Consider the following 24,709-nt stretch of genomic DNA (forward strand, 5'->3'; position numbering starts at 1 on the left):
TTTTTGGTTTATTCGGTCGGTAAACGGGACGCGAAGTTCAGCGGCGTCTAGGGACCACCTCTAATCTCGGTTACTCGTGGCACAAAAAGCCGATAGACCGATTAATTTTAGAGATGGCTCGTGCCTACGGGGCTTTCCTCGGTGTTAAACAGTCATCGCATTTATCTGTCGGATATAGACCGGCTTTTCTTGTCACGGGCCATGTGCTTCTTCAACTCGCTGTTGCATCCAGGCCTTGCTTCGTAATTATCGTGAGAGTACGGAAGTGAAAAGGGGAGGAGGAAACGTGAGAAGAACAGAGTGATCGCAGTTACTTTTTCTTTTTCTAAAAATAAGAAACCCCGAAGAGCTCCGAACCAACGATCCTCTTCTTTTCGGATTAAAGCGCCAAAATCTTTCAAAACGTTTCAAACGTTACACTACGAGCCCTAGTGAGTTCCTTGGATTTTTCTTCCGCTTCGAACCTTATACTGTATTATGTTTCTATAATTAAAACAGTTGCAAAAAATCCTGTGCTTCCTCGGTCCTCTCGATGCGTTGTAAAATTAAAAGAAATTCCCATAGATTCGATTCGTATTCGAGCCAAAGATTTCGAACGTGTGCGTTCAACAGGTAAGAGTGTTCTAATTTGAAACAGAAAGCTTGAAAGAACGTGCGAATCAACGATAGAGATATTTTTTGTTGTTCAAGTAATAAGACAATTACGTTGCGTGGAATTTTTCTAATCATGGAGAGTATTTTATCGATCGAGAGAAACGGTAAATAAAGATATGGAAATCGAGGATTTTATCGGGAAAGGCGAGGAGAAGGTAATTAAGTTTCATCTAATGGCTTCTGGGTTCCTAGTGAGTTGGAATTCAGGCTAAGTTTCCTCGAAGCCTCTGCCAGACGATTGCACGTGAGTTGCATCTACAAACGACAAGGAGATTCCTGACAAACGTAACCTGATTTTTTAAGACGACTTCTGAGTTTAATTCCTCTCACCGGCGCGAATAAGAGCGTTGGTCGATCTTCTTGCAATTCGTTGATCAATTGCAACGAATATTTACACTCTAATAAAACGGAGCGATCGAGGATCTCAATCGTTTCGATTTACCAGTTTCATGGCTGCAGTGAGGAGTCGTAACTTTCCATGTCTCTGTTACGCTAATTCGTGGCGTAGCATGGTCGTAGAAATTGGACGTGTTTGTTAATGAAAGCTTCGCGAATGTTATTTTAACGTGTTACGTCGAACAATCGTGTACTTTCGTTGTGGGGAATAATCGTGCGAATTATCGACGCGTTGACTAATTGATTCGATGCACTTGCAATTATTCCTTAATAGGTTTACAGTCGCTCCCTGAAAATTTATAATAAAATAAATGTATCGAAAATGTATCGAAAATGTATCGAAAATGTATCGAAAATGTATCGAAAATGTATCGAAAATGTATCGAAAATGTATTGAAAATGTATCGAAAATGTATAAAAAATATATGGTAAATGTATCGAAAATGTAACATAAATGCATCGTAAATGCAACATAAATGCATTGTAAATGCATTCTATATGTATTTTAAATGTATAATACATGTATATATTATAATTGTATTGTAAATGTATTGTATATGTATTTTAAATGTATAACAAAAGTATGTATTATAATTGTATTGTAAATGCAGTGTAAATGTATTGTAAATGTATTGTAAACATATTGCAAACGTATTATAAATCTATCCATAATAAAGTAAAATATTTCGAGTAGACATGATGTCAATTTAGAAGTACTATTAGCACGATTAGTTCCACAGTGATTCTTTTTTTTCTACTTTGTCGATACTCGTCAAAAATATTGATACAGTATTTTCAATTTGTAGTTCTACCGTGTAGTTCTACCGTGCAGTTCTATCGTATTTGTTTTTTCATGCTTTTTTACACGAACGGACTCGTGCAATACTCGACTTGCGAAACTCGTATCTTGCATTAAATTACTTCTCGTCGATTTTTCTGTTATGATAACCGCGAGTATTACGGTAATAAGTTACAAGGTTTACCACTCCGTTCGTTCGATCACAGTAAATGGAATCAATGAAAGTGTTCCGAATAAGCTGAATTGTTACAGTAGCCTGACCGGATACGCGTTAACGACAGGTCTGCGTTCCCTCTTCAACGACTGATCGATATAAATTAAAGGAGCGAAGTATCGTTCGCTAACGAGGAAAATTGAATTCATTTATGCGTGTCGAACTATTTAAAAATCAAATTCTTCGACGTTAATTACAATGAACCTTAATGGATCGGTGACATAGTCGACGGATCGATATTTATCAAGAAAAATGACACGAATATTTATAACAAAAATTAAAAATATATCCACGAATAAATATACGAATAATCTGGATACGTATAAATGACAAGTGGAAAGAAATAATTTGATCATTGACGCGGTAAATATCGTTTCGTTATTAACCCGAACGGTTCGGTAGTATTTAATTTGGCCAGAGTGTACTTTCGAGAAACGAAAGAAGTGATGTATGTATAACGGAATACGGAAAAAAGAAATTATTCCTCGATCCATTAACGCCCACTTATTCGTACGTATGCGAATACATATGCAATCCACTACGAAGAGTATTGCGAAGGATTATTGTGTCAACATTAGCATGTAAGAATGACAATCGCGTTTTACGATTTATACGAGCTATTGTGTCTCCGATATAATAAGAGCTTCGTTAGAGGTACAACTATAGCGTTTGACAGTTATGCGTCCCATGCTAATGGATCAAAAATTAACGACCAAGTTAAATAACAACGGGTCACCGTTCGTATAACGGCTAACGAGTCAACAATGGAAACATAATATTTCTTTGTTCTCGAAATGTGTATTACAAGGACCATATTCGTGCAATTCAATCTCCTTGAACGCAATGACGTTATACTTGTATCACTGCGAACAGTATATTCTAAATTCTCGCGTAACGAGTCTTGCGTCAATTGTACGCGAAAATTGTATCACCAACATCGTTGCAAAACGAACCGAACGAGTCACTACACTTGTGTTGAAATAAAACGACTAAACGTGTCATCGAATCGATTAATATTCCATCCTTTTCGTAAAGAATTCTTTTTATTATTAAATTAAACATTATCCGTGCAACCAAAATATTCGTATCAATTTCCTGACATTCCGGAATGAAAACATAGATCAGCTTTACCCGCCAACTTACCAACAAACACGAAAAGTACATTTTTTGTAAATATATCTGTAATTAAATAAATACAAAGCTCTAAAATACTTAATATATCTGTAAATATTTATACCCATTCGTAACCGTGCTCGATCGACCGATAAAATATTAATTTCAACGTTGAGATCACCAGAATTGAATACTTCCTTTCCTTAACAATTTAAAAAAAAAAAGAAAAACTACCGATAATTTATTCACAGCTACGACATTTTCGAAAGTTTCGCGATGAAAAAGAATCGATCGAAAATTTCGGTAAAAATCTTCCCATGTACCCTTTTTCACGAGTTGTTTTCATCCGGGGTAGCTTTTTTTTCGGTTGTGCCACAAATCACGCCTTGTTCTCGGTACCGATGAATAAAGGAAGTATTGCGTGTTCGAGGCATTTCTATAGTTCGTTTCCGAGTATGCATCAGCAAGCTTTACCTTCCTGGTACGACCTGCCCAGCGAGTACAAAAGCCAGGGAATCAATCTACGAGATGGAAGCGAAGGGAAGGCGTCTTTAATGGTCCCAACGACCTCGGGGAATTTACGGAATGTGCATAACGGTGATGGCGTAATCTGCGTGAAAAAATTGGCGGTGCGACCGCGAGAGAAAAGAAGAAGAAGAAGAAGAAGAAGAAAAAAAAGAAAATAGGGAAAAAAAGTATATCGAGCGGCTAATAATCGCCTCGGGCTCTCGTTCGGGCCCACCTCGAGCGACCGATGTCCCTCGATCGGGTTTTTCTGGAACGATCGACGAGCTCGAAACCGTGCAGCGTTCGATTCTCCTTGAATCGATGAACACCATCGGGGAAACGAGATTACAGCTGCAACCTTGTGGATTACGAAGCGTTGAAATTTATAAAAGAACCGGCCCAGTCATCGCGATTCAGGTATCTAATGTTCCGAAGCATTGTGCAGGTCACGTTGGAAAATGGAAATTGAGATGCAGTTGCAATTGCAGTAAATGCAACGCGACTATACACCGATTTCTTTTGCATTTATTTATCTTTCATTGCGTATACGAGGTTAAGTGTACGTTTGTTTCATCCTTTAAGGATCATGATCTTGGTATCGACAGTTCTAGTAAAATAAAACGATTATTTTAGCGTAGAATTTACAACTAGTGTATTATTAAAATTGATTCGAGTATCGTGTGATGTTTATCGATAGATGGTAAATATTGCGAGGAAGTAGTTTGATGGTGAATGGTTTAACGTTTCGATAACGGAAGTATTTTCTATACCGAGTATAGAGGAATATGTTATTGTAGGATTATTTATTGTTAGAAACGCTTTCTAAAACTGTCGAACTTTATATGCCGTTCCACTTAAAACGTTATGGTGTGCACACCCCCCGGAGCCTCGTAAGCCGTACCCCATATATCACATAAAAGGCCCCAACAAATCGTAAAGCACTAAAAAAGATTTTATTGTTATCTCGAACAGTTGCAGAGAAAATATCTTGTAGCGTTTTATGTGGCCCACCGTGTTGGTATTTCGGTACTTCGATATACAGGTTGAGTCACGTAACCTGTTCAAATCAGTACTCGGACACCAGGAAGATATCACAAAAATTCTTAATGGTAAAAAAAGTTCACTGGTAAGAATAAAGAACGCACGGTTCGAGTACACGGAACTCTTTTTCAATATTCGTTGCAACGAACAAGTCACGAAAGATAAATTAATCTTCCAGGTCAAATATATATATATATCAAGGTCGTTCAAAAAATATACTTTTCGATTCGTCTTAATTTCTACCGTATAATTTTCCAAAAGGAAATTCGTTGTTCGATAAAAAGAAAATCCAGGTACGTTTCGAAGTTCTTGTAATATCTTTCCAGGTTATAAAAATATCGACTCGTGGCTACCCACGTTACTCGTTACGAGTGACGGCGTTCGTTTAATTGTTGTTGTTGTTGTTGCATAAGTTTGCACAGATGTACTTATCTCACGGATTTATATAACTGTTTGCAAAAGAAACAAATGTCACTTGTTCGACTGTGAGACGTGTATTTCAAAGCTATGTATTATATATAAGATTCGTATCAATTATCAATTAAATATTTCGATTTGTACTATTGGTTTTCTCTCGAACATCGAGATTGCTCATTTGTTTGCTAGAACGCGTTTAAAATAAGACAAAACGCGCAGTTATGATTTAAAAAAAGTATTTCAAAGCTTTGAATATAAGATTCGTAACAATCGCCAATTAAATATTTAAATTTATACTGTTGATTTTCACTCGAACATCAGGATTGCTCATTTGTTTGCTAGAACGCGTTTGAAATAAGACAAAACGCGCAGTTATGATTTAAAAAAAGTATTTCAAAGCTTTGAATATAAGATTCGTAACAATCACCAATTAAATATTTAAATTTATACTGTTGATTTTTACTCGAACATCAGGATTGCTCATTTGTTTGCTAGAACGCGTTTAAAATAATACAAAACGCGCAGTTATGATTTAAAAAAAGTATTTCAAAGCTTTGAACATAAGATTCGTATCAATCACCAATTAAATATTTCGATTTGTACTGTTGGTTTTCATTCGAACATCAGGATTGCTCATTTGTTTGCTAGAACGTATTTGAAATAAGACAAAACGCGCAGTCATGGTTAAACAAAAGCAAGTTCCTGTTTTTTCACGAATAACGAACAGAGAACAATGAAATCTCGATCCGGACGAAAATTAGTGTGACTCATTTGATTGTTCGGCATCGAGGTTCAAATATATCAGCCGACCCTGTTAACGTTGCTGCGGTTATGTGCACAGAGGCTGGAAACCGCTTGATTCGCGCGAGATATGCACACGTATTACCAGCGTTACGATTGTTCGTACACCGAAATTACGTAACCAGTCGTTGAATCATATCGAACGTGTTTCGAACCGATTAAACTTTCACATTTCCATCAAGGAAAAATAAAAAATTCTTTAAACGGAACACGACACCTTTTTAAACCGAATTGGCTGGATTCGGTGCTGTTCGTGACACGATCAACGTTTTCAAATAAATAATAAGTTATTCTTGTTGCAAAATGAACGGTATTATCGAAAATTATAATTGTTATCGAATATTGTAAACGAAGATGGTCCAAAGTTAAAACACGATAATATTAACGACGAGATGAATAATAATACATAGATATTTAGGGATAATTTTTTTTTAATTATCATTTGCGTAGAGCGTTCAGTTTCCTAAATTTACTCCTTGCGATGAATTCTGTTTTAATTCAATGTCGAGAAAGAGATCTTAATAATTACCTATCTGGTGAGAAATATTTTAAGCGATAAAGAGCGGAGTTACCGTACAAATATAGATATTGAATGAACGTTCTATTTAAAAGCCAGCCCAATAATATTGCTCCGCGCGAGCAAAATATATTACTTAATTATTTCTCCACGCGAATAACGAGGGAAACTTAAAACGTGTCTTTAACGACACAGTGACGTAATTACCCGTTTTAAGTGATTTCGGTATAATCATGTTCCTCCGTGTAGCGCAACACCGCATAAAATATGTAATCACGCTTGCGCATTATAATAATTTTCGTACCGACCAGTCAATGAATTTTATATACCCAAATGTCGAAACTTTCACTTAGTCCATAATTATGTACGTGTTAAAACATCCTTTTATTAAGTCATTGAGTTACAGTGTACTATTTAAAAGATGCTCGAAAAAATGTCGTATATCGTGTGACTTTCAAGGTATAAGATTAAGATCCGATATATTAAATGTATTACAGTGTACAAAGTCCGACATATTAAATATATATTTAATATTTTTACTTTGTAATATACAAAGTACACTGTAATATATTTTTAGCTTATTTTCTAATCGTATTACGTGTAGATAATCGACGTCAATTTAGGAGAAAGTAATAATTTAATACTCGATGGATTAACGTGTTTTTTTTTTTTTTACTTCAAAAGGTTGATACCTGTATCGTGTGTTCGTCGACTTCTTGCACAAACTTCTACGCAACGTCCAATGAAATTGCAAGGAGAGATACGACGAAGAAGGGCGAAAGATGGATAAAGAAAAGAAGAGTGTAACGGGACCGAAAATGGAGATGCATATGCAATGCAGCGAACGATTACGCGGAACCTCGATTGATCGACTCGATCGTTAAGCGCTTCGCGATCAAAACGGGACTAAATGAGATCCTGGAATGAAATGGACACACGTGTTGCGCGAATATACAACGTGAAACGCACAAATTGTCCACCCCTATTATTTACGATGATTAATGAAATGCATCAGTATTTTTTTATCGCGTACGACATTATTAACCGTGAAAACCCTTCAAGAGATACAATTTTTTGTCAATAATTTCGAATATACGAAGTGAAACACAAATTATCTACCCCTATTATTTACGAAGATTAATGAAATACATCGATATTTTTTACCGTGTATGACATTATTAACCGTGAAAACCCTTCAAGAGATACAATTTTTTGTCAATAATTTCGAAAATACAAAATAAAACGCACAAATTATCTACACCTATTATTTACGAAGATTAATGAAATGCATCGATATTTTTTATCGCGTACGACATTATTAATCATGAAAAACCTCAAAGAGATGCAATTTTTGTTCAATAACTTCGCATCGAATAAATTTTATTAACGGTCGTGCATTGTCAAATACATATGTACATAAACTATGTATTAGGCGTTCGGTGAAATTTGAACGAAAAACCATTTAGATAAACGAACTCGTCGAATAAATAGACAAACAACGTGTCCGATTTCGGGTTCAATTTGTCCGGATAAATATTTACACGTAGCAATTAACTTACCAAATAAATATGTAAACAACGGTACTAGGCATTCGGTGAAATTTTTTTGCAAATATTCGGAGTTTAAATTATACACTCATCTGCATTGCAAAACAGGTAATTTAAAGGTCCCGTTCTCGGGTAATGGTTCTTTTATATCTGACTTCTGTTATTCGCGTAACACCACCGAAGAATCGTCTTTTATATTCGTCACTATTGTAACAATATTTCGTCGTTCGTACCACGGAACAATGTTACACACTTTGCAATCGAGACTCCCTTTTTGTTTTCTTTTTTTTTTTCCCCTCCCAGTTCTCATTGACGCTTAAAATACTTTATGTATTCCGCGACGAGTGCACGGCAGAAGCGAAATGTGTTTGCGCCTCTTCGAGTTCCTTTTTCCGCCGTATTTCCCGCCAGGGATTTCCACGGCTCTCGTTTCCCATTCGTCGACCACGTACCCGCGTTTTTCCCGCGATTCTTTCACGTACGACACACGATACGCGCGAAAAACACGCGCGGGTACTGTAACCTCGCGACACCAGATTTTTCAACGATATTTTCTGACGAATGCGCGACGACGACGACGACGACGACGTCCTTCCATTCGCTTCCTAGGAATGTTTACACTATGTGTTTCCAGCATTTAACAAGGCACTAAAATTGTGCCTCGTTTGCGCGCCGATAAGTGCTAATAAATTGTCCCCGCCCGTAACTCGCCACGGTCGTTTAAGTAACCGCAACATCCATCTTTTCTTCAAAAATATACACAATGAGTACTCGACAGGAGACCGTATTCACGATTACTTTTACGACGCAAACATTGTCGAATCTCCGATGTATTCGAATTTCGGAGCTCGTCGATGAATCGGAGTCAGATCGTTGAAATATTTTCTCTTTTATTCTTCGACCTCCTGTTGCGAGTTGACCTTGGTACGTTTTATTACACACGACTATTTGTTCCTTTTTATATCGATACATCGAATGATAGACACGTGTGTAAGTTATTACACGAATTACAGTATTCTTGCATTGTAATGCGAGACTCGCTCCCTGTTGCTCTGTCTCTCTCGCTCTCTTCGATAAACTCCACCCATTAACGATCGCAAAGTACACGCATCGAGGCACACAGAACCTCGCGGTTCGAATAGGTGAATTATCGTAAAATTTTCACTTTTCAGTTTTCCGTGTCTTTTAATTATTATTCTCCCGTACACTTTGATCTTTTTGTTCCAATAACCGCACCACTGTACTCGTACAGGTGCGCAATCCCCAAAGGGTGATAATTAATCAATTATTCGTGACCCGGTTGCGACAATCGCTATCAATTTTCAACTAATTCGTTGAAAAAGAGACGCGGCACCCGACGCACCGAATATTCGATTATTTACGTTTTCCGCGTCCCTCTATTTGCATTCATTAACCGGCATTATTTCAACGTCGAGCACTCGTTGTTCTTCCAAAACAGCTGTATTAAAACGATATTTCACCTCGGCAACCGTAATCTCGTACGGTGTATATTCTTTATTTGTCTTTTTTCTCTCTCTCTCTCTCTCTTCTTTTTTTTCCCCCCCCGTTTCGCGTTTCAGGACAAACGTTACAACTGTCAACGATATATCAGCTGCAACTGCGCAACGGTGCAAACACGATGCACTGTGTTAACGAGATACTAATTCGGCCGTAACGCAACGAGTGAGATCTCGTTGAAAACACCGGTGCCCAGAGAAAGAGGGACGGATTCAACGATCACGCGCCGTTGCACGCGGCTGCGGTAATTCCGCGTACACGCGCGTGTAAAATACCGCGAGTCGATGAGCCACGGTCTGACTAATTACACACGAGGCACTCGTGTGCGCCTCTGCCCGATTCCGTGGGGTGGGGGGAGGGTCCCGACGAAAAATTCCCGACGAATTTCAATGAAATTGCAGCACCGCAACGCGTAAATACAAACCCTTCCCCCCGTCCCGAGTACCTGCACGTTTTCACGTCTCTGGCCTCCATGAAAACGTCAAAGTTCCGCGGTGAATAACGTTTAATCGCACCTTCGTCGTCAATCTTCCCCTTTTAATATCTGGCTCGATCTCTGCTCGAGAAACAAAAATTAGTGCACGCAAGATGGAAGTGGCTGGGGATAAACTTTTTTTTTTTTTTGTAATTAGGAGACACGGTGTACGACTGACAAGGTCAGGTAGAAAATATTATTAGATGATATTTGTGTATACTTCTCTGTGGGAGAAAAATTTTTTTAATTATTAACCTAATACTAGAGTATTTTTTGTACCTTTTGTACTTTTTGTACGTTTTGTACGTTTTGTACGTTTTGTACGTTTTGTACTTTTTGCACTTTTTGTACTATTTCGGGTAAAAATCGCCAAGAGGGGATTCTCAAAGATAGAATATTTAACGGTTTTTATTTTCCTACGGTTCAATATTTTCAAGAATGTATCAAATTCGTGAAAATCTCGCAAAATCTTAAAATCACGATCCTTTTTCCGAGAATTACCAATAGAGGTATTTTGAGAGACAAATATTTAACTTTTTTTTCTTTTTCTACGCTTCGACTCAACGTATTTAAGATCAATCACCATTTATCGAAGCATCAGCCGGACGATTAATGGAATAAATAAACAAACTAACGCCCGTTGGAGAGTTAATGGTAAATAGGAAGGAAAATGTAAATAGTTTTTACGATTCACGGAACTTGAAAGGCTCCATTTTGTTCATCGCTCTAAAGGCATCTGGTTAAATAAGTTTGCGCGTAGTTCGCGCGGCGGTATACGCGAAAAATCGGTACCAGACGTACGCTCGCGTATAGTCGGGGTTGGTCGCGAATTCATTCCAGGAATCTACCTTTTTTATCTCGACCTGAGAGTCAGCCACGCGTGGATCGTTAGACGGGGACAGTGAAAGAGATATACCGGGAGCGAGTGCGACAACGAGGTAGTTTTGTATTACTGGCTCTCGGGCGGTGAACTTCAAAGCGATACCGCACGCGTATCGGTGCGACAGCTGCTAATGCGAGCTAAAACGTCTTGCGTTTCGTTTTATCTTCGCGCGAGTATAGTCGATGGATCGGTGAGACCCTCCCGATGAAAATGAGTTCAAACACGACCGTGTTCCGAACATTTTTTGTTTACGCGTTCTACGAGTTCATTTTTTTTTCATTTTCTCGGTTTTAATTACGTAACCGAGAAGTGGTCCGAGTAGGGTCGTGTTTGGACTCATTTTCATCGGGACATTCTCACCGATCCATTGATAGTGTTCTCGTTAAGATGCAACGTCTAATAGATAGATTTAAATTTTTCATTAATCGAACGAACTGTACTGGACATTGGATATTGCATAAGGTGTTGCATTCTGATATGTAATATTGATTGATTATGTAAGTACACAATATCGTACAGATATACTTCCATTTGATGCAACGAAGCTGTGTATCCACGATAAAATAAATATACAGAGTGTTGGAGAGTTAGATGGTCAGATTTTAGAAGCAGATTCTATTCGACGCAAGGATGGGAAATGTCACGTGAACACGGGTCCGGAAACGCTTCTTCTTCGAGATATAAACACTTTCTATTTAGGGTTGGGTTTGGTAAGAACACTTCCTTAAAGGGTTGCTTAAAGTTTCAGATGGACAAACATCGATACGTTTGTTTGTATTTTCTTAAGCTGCACAGCTTTAAAAGTGCAACTTTAAATTGGTAAGTAAAAATTCAAAGAATAAAACACCTGACGTATCGATTATCTATTTTCAAACGTCAGTGCGCCAATTTAAACTTTTCGCTTCTTCAAAATTTGTCCACGTATAATTAATTATTTCTAAATGTTATCGTTCCTGCAGATTTTCCTATTAAAGATCTTACGTACAAAAAATGACACACCGAGTTGTCGAAAACGTTACGATAAAACAGAGACGTTCGAATCGATGTGCACACCAGAAGATTTATTTATAAAATGGTCCGACACCGTCGAGAAAATCCGGCGTCCATAAAATTCGGCCGTTCGCATCTCTGTGTGTATAAAAAATTTTTTTTTAACCGCGTGCGCGTAGGGTGTGAGAATATTCAGAAATGTGAGAACAATGTGTACAAATACGGTTGCCGCAGAAGACCCAATAAAGGCTGACGCGGATGACCTTTCAAGGAGCTCGAAACCGCTCGCTTCGTTTCCCGCCCAAGAACACCGGAAACGCTGGAATTCGTTCCAGCGGCGACCGGGATTTCGAAGGCCATTTCTTTTCCGTAACGCTGAGAACAGAGTCTAACTATCTACCAGCGTAGAAATTCACGCTTGATTCGCTTACACACACTTCTGCGTTCCTTTTTCTATCGATTAGGCTCCAATTACACCGATACACTTATGAATTAATTGTAACTGTTACTCGAGAAAATAGAGAAAAAAAAATAGAGAAAGAGAAATAGAGGAAGAGAAATAGAGAAAGAGAAATAGAGAAAGAGAAATAGAGAAAGAAAAATAGAGGAAGAGAAATAGAGGAAGAGAAATAGAGGAAGAGAAATAGAGGAAGAGAAATAGAGGAAGAGAAATAGAGGAAGAGAAATAGAGAAAGAGAAATAGAGGAAGAGAAATAGAGAAAGAGAAATAGAGAAAGAGAAATAGAGAAAGAGAAATAGAGAAAGAGAAATAGAGAAAGAGAAATAGAGAAAGAGAGATAGAGAAAGAGAGATAGAGAAAGAGAGATAGAGAAAGAGAGATAGAGAAAGAGAAATAGAGAAAGAGAAATAGAGAAAGAGAAATAGAGAAAGAGAAAGTTCGTTTAAATTTTTCCACCAGAATTTACTTCCTTTTGAGATTTATTTGAAACATTTTTACAAAGAACGAAACTAAAAGGACCACAAGATTACTCATGGATTAAAATTACACTAAATAAGAAGAAATTGTATTTTTTTTTTTTTTATAGACAAAACGTGACGAGTATGATTTTTCGTGAGAATAGGTTTCCAAAATTTCCAAGAGTAAAATCATGAAATTTGTAATACGAAAAAATTGTAAAATGATCGGAAAAGATTGTCAAAACCGTTCGATTCGTTCGTAGGTATAATATTCCCTCGATTCCAGACGAATCTCGCACGGTGTGAGATCCTTGGAACGACGGAAGTGCAATCATTATGTAAGGTCGTACAAGTGCGACAGGTATGCAAGTCCTCGGACAAGAAACACGAACACGTTAGATTAACCTGCGTGCAAAGCTATCTGCGCGACACCCGGTGCACCATGACTGACATGTGTGTACGTATTGCGAGCCAAGCGGTTATGCAACTCATTTTACGTTCATCTTAAGAGACAATAACGTTGATAGAAGATAGCGATCGTGCATTCCGACAACAGACACCAATGTCAAATTACATGGTTTTAGAATACTCCAGCGGAACTACCAACGGTAATAATTATTGGTAAATTTAACAAATTGATAGACACGAAAACATTTAAAGCGTACATTCATCTATAGAAGTAAACAAGTTTTAGTAAATAATAGATACTTGCGCAAGATATTTTGTGCTATTTTTATCGACCTTGCCTTGAATACAGATTTTCATTCTTCGTTGTAAATTGATTTTTTAATTTAATAAGTCACCGGTTGTGTCTCAATACGCGAAACTCTGAAAGGATCGATATTTGTAATTTCTCGAAAATCAAACGATTGTATTTTCTTTAAAGATATATTTGTTCGAGACAAATAAATGTTTGAATGGTCGGGAATACGTCACAACGCGCGTTGTTCTCACTGAAATCAGTCAATTAATTTTGTCGCAGCTACGAAGGAATTCTGGGCCCACTTAGGCTTACGCTGAAGAAACATAAACACTGGTACGATTTCATTTCACTTGGTTGGGGAGAAATTATTTTATCCAACTGGAGAGCATTGTACTTCAATTCTTGTATCACCTTATACAAGATATAAAAAAAAAAACTTGGGAAAGATTATTAATATAAATAAACATTATCCAAGATTTCACGAATAGGTGAGCAACAAAGTTAGAAGGGCTGCGTAAAAACGCACAAACGAATTAAAAACGAACTAATTACGAGCTGATTAACGCAAAAATTCCATATTACGCAATTTGTAAATTGTATCGTAACAAGGGGGGAGTAAAAAATAAGATCTCTACTTTCAGTTTGGAAAGAAATTATTTTTCTCGTTCCTGTTTCTCGGCTCTTTCGTAAACCGAGGATTTCTTGGCCGCGTGAGTCGTCTCAGCGTGCAACACAGAGATTTAAATTGAAATTACAGTCTTGACGACGCTAATTATTTCTATCACGAGTGGAATTAAAATTGTACCAGCGGCTCAATGACGCAGAGCATGCACTTTCTTAACTGTCGACTGTTGCACATGTGATCGTGTCAGATCTGCCTAAGGTCGAACCAGTAGCAGTGTACTTCGTTAAGAGTTACCCTCGCATGTTGCCATCGTTCTCGCAGACCAACGTTTCATTCGGCACGGTGTTATTGCTTGCGATATCGTTCAATTTTTCCAAGATTGAGACATCTCTGTTCATCGCGTACGGTACCGTGTCACGAAAGACCGTTGAAACTTTTTTATCCCTGAAATGTGTAACTGGTAAGAAAATCTCCCGTGCTGGAACGAATTGGAAAACTACAATCCTTGCACCTCGTTTGTGCATCTAAACGTTGATGATCAACGCACAGAGTTAATTCGACAAAAACGCGTATAATAAGTAACTCTATACACATTATAGTGAAATTAAAGTACTTGTGTAGAAAGTACGCATTAACGTTAAAATTAAACTTCAATATCTTAACTAACGGTCGTACACGTTTGATAAACCAGTAAGAGTTTATTACTTTTAAAAAATTGATACTATACTATACGTAATTTAATCGTACGGAGAAAACAATATCTTCTTCTTTCGATGAATAAAAATTTATCATTTCGAAAACCGGTACGGTTGGAAATTATGCTCAAACGATCGATCTTTTCTTTCCTAGTTAAAATCAAGAAAAAAATTACCTCCCACAGTGGAAACGATTCCTCGTCACGTTCGACTCGTCGGTCGACTTTTCGAAAACTGCTCCAATTCCGCGTCGCGACAAGGACGGTACATCGCGGAGATCAAAGTTTATTTCGATCTACCGGTTCCACAGAAACGGTTCTTGAATCACCGCCGTATAATTGGCGAATGACAAGAGCCCGGTGAATATTTACGCACCCACTGTGTCGAAACAATTGCACCGTATCGGCCGTGGTGCGGTTATTCGGTTCCCGAGAGCTAAAAATTACGTTCGGCTGGTCAACGTGCTTCGAAAAATCGTCGCGCGCGCGGTTTCCTCGATTATCGAGACGATCGCGCGGGAATCTCGTTAAAGAGTAGCCACGAAGGGCATTTGTCGTCGTCTTGGTCGTGACCGATTCATTGTCGCTTCACCGAGAGAGCGAAAATATCGCTTCGACTGGCCATGCCTATTTATAAACCTTCTTAAGGAGATTCTCGGACGTTTTGCTTCCTCCTTTCTTTCTCTTTTATAGCAATAACGTCCCCCACCCCCGCCCCCTCCCTCCCTCTTTGTTCTGGGACACCGAGACCGTGGACACTTAAAAGAGAGTTCCCTGGAGTTCGACTCGGGAGAACGAGTAAGGTGGCGAGCCACAGGACTCGAACGACCTCACGACAAACGGGACGATCGAGTGTCGTATCGTTTTCAAAGTATCCTTTACACGACACGAAGGTCCTACCGAATCTCACGAAGCCTCAAGGGGGTATTCTTGTCTAGAATTTTTTTAAAATTAATTGTTTTTTTTTGGTGTTCTCGCGCAAAGTACAGTCGAAAATACATCTGCGGTAGGATCTGATTTCGTGATGTTTACAGATTTACGTTTAAAGAGTAGAACGTTTTATGGGGATATTCTTGTCTAGAATTTTTTAAAAATTAATTGTTTTTTTTTTTGGTGTTCTCGCGCAAAGTACAGTCGAAAATACATGTGCGGTAGGATCTGATTTCGTGATGTTTACAAATTTACGATTAAAGAGTAGAATGTTTTAAGGGGATATTCTTGTCTAGAATCTTTTAAAAATCGATTTTTTTTTTTTTTGTTACTTTCATGGAAAGTACAGTCGAAAATACATGTTCAGTAGGATCTGACTTCGTGATGTTTACAGATTTACGTTTAAAGAGTAGAACGTTTTAAGAGGATATTCTTGTTTAGAATTTTTTAAAAATCGATTTTTTTTTTGTTACTTTCACGCAAAGTACAATCGAAAATACATCTGCAGTAGGATCTGACTTCGTGATATTTACAGATTTACGTTTAAAGAATAGAATGTTTTAAGGGGATATTCTTGTCTAGAATTTTTTAAAAATCGACTTTTTTTTATCGCTTAAAGTATACTCGAAAATGTGTCTGCAGTAGGATTTGTTTGCCTTCGTAATATTTACGAAGTTACAGACATTTAAAGAGCACAACTGACAGTCGCAACGAATGGATAAGCGAAACTTTACCCGCGTTTGTCACAAAACTTAATTTCTCGAACTGGTGTACAAGTAATTACTTCAAGTAATTTTTATTATTTTCGGTTTAAGAAAATAATTTCGTATAGTTTGAATATTAGTCAATGCGTGTGTCACAACCCGTACACAAAAGAGTGTATATTTTTTTTTTTATTTTAATTTTGAAAAAGATCGAATTATTACATTCTAGACAAGAATATTCTCTTAAGGTGCTACGCACGTTCATGGCTCAAGATTATTGCCCAGTATCGAACATTGAACTCTATGGACAATTTTGTGGACCAATGGGGTATATCGAATGTCGAAGAGTATTTAAAACATCATCGAAGCTCTGTTATAAAGTGTTTATCTACAAGTGAGCACCGTCTTTCGGACGGTGATTCCACGAGCTAAAATAAGACGAAAATCAAGAACGACGAGATTGCGTTCGAGACTTGGCCTCCGTGTTGTTAAATTTCGGGGAAAATACACGACAAAACGATGTTTCATTTTTTTCTTTGTCAGAGTCAAAAAAAACGTTCGACTTTATTACGTAATATTTAATTCTCCGTAAGATTTGCTCGAAACGGTCGAGAAGATACATATAACGTAATTATATTGGAAAAATAAAAAAAAATAAATAAAAGAAGTAATTATCAAGGACCGATTTTGTTCGAAATCGAATCAAGTCTTTAAAATTTAACAAAGAATATAAAATTTCGAACGTTTAAACACAGTTCTGTTAACAGGTATATATACGTCTGTACGTACATACGAACAATCGATAAATACTTGTTTTTTAATATCCAAAGCATACTCGTGAAGTCTTAAAACGTGTTTCTCCTTGAACAAAATTTTCTCTAAATTTTTCTCCTTTACACTTTCCTACCAGAGAATAAACAACCCCTGATGTATCAGATGGTCAATAAAAATTACAATTAAATTATATTTTACGTTGATCGAACAACTTATCTGAATAACCGTAATCTATTATTCAAATCAAATTCTGGCCGTCTTTCTCTACGATACCCTTGTAGGTCGGAAAGTAAAGAAATTTCGAATTCATCGTTCTTGATGTTCATGTATAGAATCACCCCCTATAAAGATGGGTCACCTGTTGAGAAACACCTTATTTTAGAAATCAAATGTTCGATATTACACACCCTTTGAATATATCGAGCTGCGTTTAGGCAATATTACGCAATGTATCAAGAATACATCGTGTGTACCATGTGAAGAGAGATCTCGAAAACATTGATAAATAAATATTGATTTCGATATTCGATATTAATTGCTCTGTAACGTCACCTGTGAATCGTATTTTCCTTCCAGATTTTCATCTTGGTTGGCTCCGATAAATTCCGCAATCTTGGACCAGCAACCAATCACCAATTTCGATACACCTTTATCGAATCTGATCTCCACGTATACACGATAACTACCACATTTTCACTCACCTCGAAGAACAACACGATTGTTCGATTCTTACACTCTTCTCGTGAACACGTGACACGATGATTCGCGAGGACGAACCGGAAACGAGATCATCGTTATCGTTGCTTCGAGCTAACAACAAAAGTTTCTCATTGGTCTTCCTCTATTCGTCAACAATTTTTAAGTCCAACCGGTACGCCATTTTCAAGCCGTAGAATCATTTCTAGGAATCATTGTTTTTCATTCCACGCGCGTTCGACATTGCAAAAGTTCGTTTATCTTCGGTACGAAAAACTGCAGTTCAAACGCATGATTAAGTGCATCGTACGATTATCACAAATTCTAGCTTCTTTTTTTTATTTTTTTTTTATGAAAAATAGAAATTTTTCACCATCGATGGAGAGTTCGGTGCAAATTGTACAGGGTTTTGTTGAACTTTGCTATAATCGATCGTTGCCCCGGTATTATTCGAGCGTTCAATTTTTAGAACGGCAAGAGTTTGTTCAGTTGCGTTTAATCCTCGAGCATTTGTTTAATCCTGAGCATTTGTTTAATCCTGAGCCAGCAGGACATCTGTATCACGTGTTTATCGTCACCAGCGCGAAAATATAACACGGGAAACTGTTGCCGCATCCGTAGTAACAGACCACCATTCGTACACTAACCGATGATAGATAGAAACCACTCACACTACGTGGAAACTGAACTTCTTAGCTTTTTTTATTATTTTTCATTCATCAAATTCCGATCCTATTACGACGAACGGAACAGTAACTCGAACATTGCCAGTCTATAGTTCACAGATTTGTTGCTTTTTGCAAATTAGGCCTTTTAAACGTGTCGTTAAACATATAGTAATACAACTTCGCGAGAGCAGGAATTAATAACGAAATAAAATATTTTTCTTTGCAGATCGAATAAAAGTTTTCATCAAGGTGGTAAATTCGGTCAGATATGAGCAATCTTTCGACTCCAAAGCTTCGAGTCTTCTTTGGTAAACATATATGTGCAAAAATCGAATACGAAAAATATGAACAAGATAATACATACTTGAAAAAATTAAGTAAAAATTGATAAGTGTAAAGAAACAGATTTTTTTTAATACAGTTTATTGTCACATAGACATTAAGTTTATCAGCGATTTATTAGTTTGTTGTTTCGTTCGTAGCTTGTCAAATTTATATTCTCGAGTTTATAAACTTTTACTTTGTCTTCTCTTTTACTGTATATACAATTTTCATATTCGATTCTAAAAGATACATGCTAGAACGATTAAAATTGACCATTGCTCGTATCTAGCTAGTTTCTCACCTTGATTAAAATTTCTCAATGACCATTTCACCGATAAATAATTAAATTCGTATTTGAAAAACCAATCTAACGGTACACGACAACTTTGAATCAACGTCCAAAACGTAAGTTTTCGATCGTAAATTCCGCCGATTAAAAAATTTCAAAGTACTGGACCAACGGGAACAACAACGAACGAACGAATAATTCTTTCGAAAACAATAATTCGGCACGAATTCGCAGAATCGTCGTAAAAAATCGAGCTTTCGAACGATAAACGTCAACGCGGCTTCGATATCGAGAGAATACAGTTTCACCGATAACGCTAGGTTTACGGGACGACACCATTTTGGTTGGTACCAATTTAACGAGACAAATATCGAAATTCATTTTCTTCGAAGCTATCTAATTTTATAATTCTCTATAACCATCTCTTCCCGACACGGTTAATTTAGACGCATTTCGATCGACGAGGAAAATTACTAAAATTTTCTTCCACTTGTACCGATTTTTATCCATTTAACGAGTAACATTAAACGTTTCAGTTCTAAGTAAGTTTCAGTTTTCTATACTTAAAGATGTCCCCGATATTTGTTCGAACCCTAACGTAAAAAGTAGAAATATTCGATAATTTGTCGATGTACTTGTTATTCTATAGTATTACCAATCAGAGTAATGCTACTTGAAAGTTTACAAGCATTAGAGCTCGTGTCTTGTGAGCACTTTAGAAAATCGTTGTAACATTGAAGACAAATATACATATCGAACTTCATTTTCTTCGAAGCTTTCTAATTTTATAATTCTCTATACTCAACTCTCCTCAATACGCGTCATTTACACGTATTTCGATCGACGAAGAAAAATGATAAAGACTCTTTATATTTTCACCTGTACCGACTTCCATCCACGTAAAGAGACAAGTATATATGCAATTTCATTTTCTTCCAAGTTTTCTAATTTTCTAATTTTCTCCACGCGGTAAACCTATCGTCTCGTACACGCGTCAATTCGACGCAAGAAATTCGACGTAAACCTAACGTTAACGATGTTATCCATTCGCGAGCACCTGAGCGAAAATCAACGTTCGCGATCCACTCAACGAGACAAATATACATCGAATTTCAATTCTTCCAAGTTTTCCAATTTTCAAATTTTCTCCACTCGGTAAACCTATCGTCCCGTACACGCGTCAATTCGACGTAAACCTAACGTTAACGATGTTATCCATTCGCGAGCACTTGAGCGAAAATCAACGTTCGTCGTCCACTCAACGAGACAAATATACATCGAATTTAATTTTCTTCCAAGTTTTCTAATATTTTAATTTTCTAATTTTCTGATTTTCTCTACGCGGTAAACCTATCGTCCCGTACACGTGTCAATTCGACGTAAAGCTAACGTTAACGATGTTATCCATTCGCGAGCACCTGAGCGAAAATCAACGTTCGTCGTCCACTCAACGAGACAAATATACATCGAATTTAATTTTCTTCCAAGTTTTCTAATATTTTAATTTTCTAATTTTCTGATTTTCTCTACGCGGTAAACCTATCGTCCCGTACACCGGTCAATTCGACGTAAAGCTAACGTTAACGATGTTATCCGTTCGCGAGCACCTGAGCGAAAATCAACGTTCGCTATCCACTCAACGGGACAAATATACATCGAATTTCAATTCTTCCAAGTTTTCTAATTTTCAAATTTTCTCCACGCGGTAAACCTATCGTCCCGTACACCGGTCAATTCGACGTAAAGCTAACGTTAACGATCCTATCCGTTCGCGAGCACCTGAACGAAAGAAATCAACGTACGCCGATCATCGATCGAAACTTCATCCCGCGTTCCCGCGGAATCTCTCCGTGGTCGATGCGCGTCACACGACTCATGGCACGACGCGAAGTAACCAGCGCGCGATCGGCGCAGCATCCACACTACCGGATCACTCGTGAGACACTAACCGACGTGAGACAGAGAACGCAGACACGAGGTAGAGGTAAGCTACACCGCAATTGGTCGGCCGGGGAGGTGGTGGAGAGTGTGTTAGCAGTGTGCCGGGAAAGAAAGAGACGGTGGATAAAAGTGGACGGGGTGGGAAGTAGGAACCGTGCAGGTAGTGGGAGTCGAGTAGTAGCCGGTTGCGTAGATACGAGCCTTAAAAGCAGGTATCCACGTGGCCTGCGCGCCCGTACCGCGGGCTCAGTTCGTATCGGTGTACGATGAAGCAGTTCCCATAAAAATAATTACCGAAAGCTCCGTGTTCCTGTTCCTGTTCCGCCTCTTTTTCCACGAGCGTTTCGCTCCATTTACAATCCACCGACGGCGGTGCACTACGGCTCCCGTTTAATTAGAACTCGATGGCTCGCGGAGGAGGGCTTTTTAAAAATTCACCACCACCGGACACGGTCTCGATAAACGAAGGGAAACTCGGTAATTATTCGCGATACAACGACCTGATCGATTTCGATGGGTCCGTACGATGCACCGGGAAAGGTCGTCGAGCGTCCTCGTCCTATCATTGGGGCTTGTTGCCACTTTTCAAGTTGCAAACGGCGCAGGACAATGGTTAATTAGAATTTATTTCGGATGTCGGAACTGGACTTTACGCGCGGATCTAACAAGCATTTACGTATCTACCTCCATTAACGTATTTTATAGTCACGGAAATTGGACGGGTCGTTATTGCGATAGTGAGGGGATAATGTTGCACCTAACGTTATTTATAGGTACACGGGATAAATAATATTTAGTTGGGTAACGATGTTACACTTCTTCTTCTTGATATATTTCTTCTGGTTTTTCGAACGTATTTCTCAATCCAGTTGGTGGAAATTTAAACAAATTTCAATTACCTTTAGGGAATTTAGGTAGGCATTAAATTGAAAGTTTTAATTTTAATTTAGTTTCTTTCTTTCGTTTCGACGCTACCTTTTTTTTTTGTAATTGTTCTCATGGTCGAAATGTCGTTGGTAAAAAATTCAAGTATCGAGCGTTATTTTTAAACAAAGTTTACGAGTGTTCCAGAGCGAGAAGTCTGAATGGAATTAAGTTTAAGTTATCATTGATAAAAGTAATTGTCATTATTGCCAACAATTTTTTTTATTTTCATTACCGAATAATATTCCATCGGTAATTGCAGAAAATTACAAAATTGTTCGCAATATTATTCGATAACGAGACCACGGCTCTCGATAAATCATAAGACTAATTAAGATGGGGGAAGACATTCTAAAAGCACTCGCATAATTCGTTCCGGGTTTGAAACATCAAATGAAGTAGGTTACAAAAATAAATTAACGTGTGGTCCAAGTTCTGCTTGGGGTTACACCGACCGAGGAAACTCTATCTCGAACGCGACTAGATTATTATTGTTAAACAAGGTTTATTAATATTCCAGAGCTGTTCCACCAGTAGTCTGAGTAACTAGATCTCGGAAAAGCTTCAAAGACACAAGTGACTCGAATCTGTAATAATTACACTTTAAACCCTGCAAAATTACCATTATATCGAATTGTTCGAAAAGTCACTTCGTTTTCCAAAATGGAGAATATACAATTTAATAAAGTATTCGTACACTCTAAAAAAATCGTGTTTCGTTTCCACAAAAAAAAAAAAAAAAAATGAAATAACTTTCCTTACAACCCAATACTTTAAGCAACTGGAATCAATGATTGTATTTTTAAACGATGTAAATCATTAATCATTGTATCTTTAATATCGAAGAATAACTATCACTTTCAGCTCTGAAACACTTGTGAACCATTTCCCTTTAACGTGCCTCGAAATAATTGAAATCGTCGAGGACGTTTGTACGGTGAACAATTATCGAATACGTGTTCCAATTTAACAAACTGTAACGCTCGATTTTACCAGTGTCCTCGTTTCGGTCGAACGTTTTGCAGTTATTCGACAAATGCCCTCGGGTTCTTTGGACTATCGGAGACCTTGAACGCTCTCGAAAATTACCATAAATTCAGACAAGAGGTTTCCGTTTACCCGCTCGAATTCAAGTATAATGCACGGACGATTTGGAAAGGTAATGAGGTTTCCTTTTCTGGTCGATACGCAACTACATTGTCGAACGAGCTCTCCTTTCTGAAAGATTCGCTAATTCGATGTCGTATTTCACGAAGTAAAGAAAAAAAGGTGAACGTAGAGAAGAAAGGCGCCACCCCTCTCGCAGGGTCCTGCAAGGAGTAACTTTCAAGATACACAATGACCGAGTAAATTGGATGGAAATTCACGAGCCAGGAACGGTCAACGCATTTTTCCCACACCACGTGCATTTTATACGGACAGAGGGAAACTACGTAGTACCGATCCGTTCCAGATTATTTCATTTAGAACTTCGAATTAACCGGAATAAATAATAAACAAAGGCGAGAATGGATTCGTGCTCCTGGTCATTGAGAATTTATCTTTCAGCGTTGTACAACCTTTTCTCGGACGATGCAATTTCTGAAATTTAGAAAATTGAAGAACACAAACGTACAACGACGATTAATATATTTTTAAATCAACTTAGATTTGGTCTAACCCCGACTGTTACCTTTTTCTTCGAAATAGTAGTAAAGTTTGTTTCGTAATGAAAATAATCTAATTCTGTAACAACGATGTCTCGATCACGATGTTGTGTTATTCTTTTTAGGTGTAATACAACTTTGTAAACAATTATGGGAGAAACTTAGTATCGAAGGAAGAACATTAGAAAATTTTAGTGTTATTGAGGAAATTATGTTAAAGTTAAAACTTCCTGAAATTATTGAAACTTAACTTCGGTCTACTTTTCTTTTTAAAAAATTTTTCTCTTTTTTCCTATATTTTTTCATCGTTTTCGTCGTTTGTTATATTCTCCTGTATGTTTCTTTTCTTTAAAATTTTTCAAAATATCGCGTATCGCGCACACTTATCTTATCGTCGAATGTTTTATCAACAGGTGAGACGGTCTTTCTTGCCAAAAATTGGCAAATCGTGTCCTCATTTTTATTTGCTTCGACAATAATACCAGAAACGTACATTAAGCTTTTTAAAATTGCTTAATTACTAACAGTGTGTTTACCTACAATATTCGTGGACAATTATCGAAATAGACAACTAATGGTACTCGTACATTAATTTGCTCTTTCCCTATTTAATTTCGAAGACACTTATCTGATTTGGGACAAATAGGAATACGTTTACTGTCGATAGTTCTATTATTAATGAAAGCCCACTTGTCGAGAAAAAATATTCTCAAAAAAATAAAAACGAAGCTTGAAAATTCATCTCTTCTTTTCTCTAATACAATTTTCTTGGAGTATTTAAAAACCGAACATTTTTACAGTGCCACTTTCTCTCTGATTATATGATTCAAGACAAATCGATAGTTCTATTATTAACAAAAGCACACTTGTCGAGAAAAAATGTTCTCAAAGAAATAAAATCAAAGCTTGAAATTTCATCTCTTCGTTTCTCGAATACAATTTTCTTGGAGTATTTAAAAACTGAACATTTTTATACTGCCACTTTCTCTCTGATTATACGA

General features: G+C 37.4%; 1 protein-coding gene across 3 annotated transcripts in view; it reads right to left on the reverse strand.

Moving 5' to 3' along the window:
- Nucleotides 1-24,709, reverse strand: part of Sick (sickie) — a 310,825-nt gene that overhangs the window by 244,658 nt on the left and 41,458 nt on the right. Inside the window, exons 1-2 of one of the 3 annotated variants that reach the window (XM_076305094.1) lie at nucleotides 21,000-21,105; nucleotides 17,773-18,726 (exon numbers count right to left, since the gene is read on the reverse strand). The exons of 1 other annotated variant lie outside the window; for it this stretch is intronic. The gene's annotated coding sequence lies outside the window, so the exon portion shown is untranslated. Of the gene's footprint in view, nucleotides 1-14,989; nucleotides 15,000-17,772; nucleotides 18,727-20,999; nucleotides 21,106-24,709 lie in introns of those variants that run through there. One more of the 3 variants, XM_076305096.1, reaches the window with a different exon arrangement.

This window comes from Ptiloglossa arizonensis, chromosome 2, assembly GCF_051014685.1.
Source record: "Ptiloglossa arizonensis isolate GNS036 chromosome 2, iyPtiAriz1_principal, whole genome shotgun sequence".
NCBI classification, from domain to species: domain Eukaryota; kingdom Metazoa; phylum Arthropoda; class Insecta; order Hymenoptera; family Colletidae; genus Ptiloglossa; species Ptiloglossa arizonensis.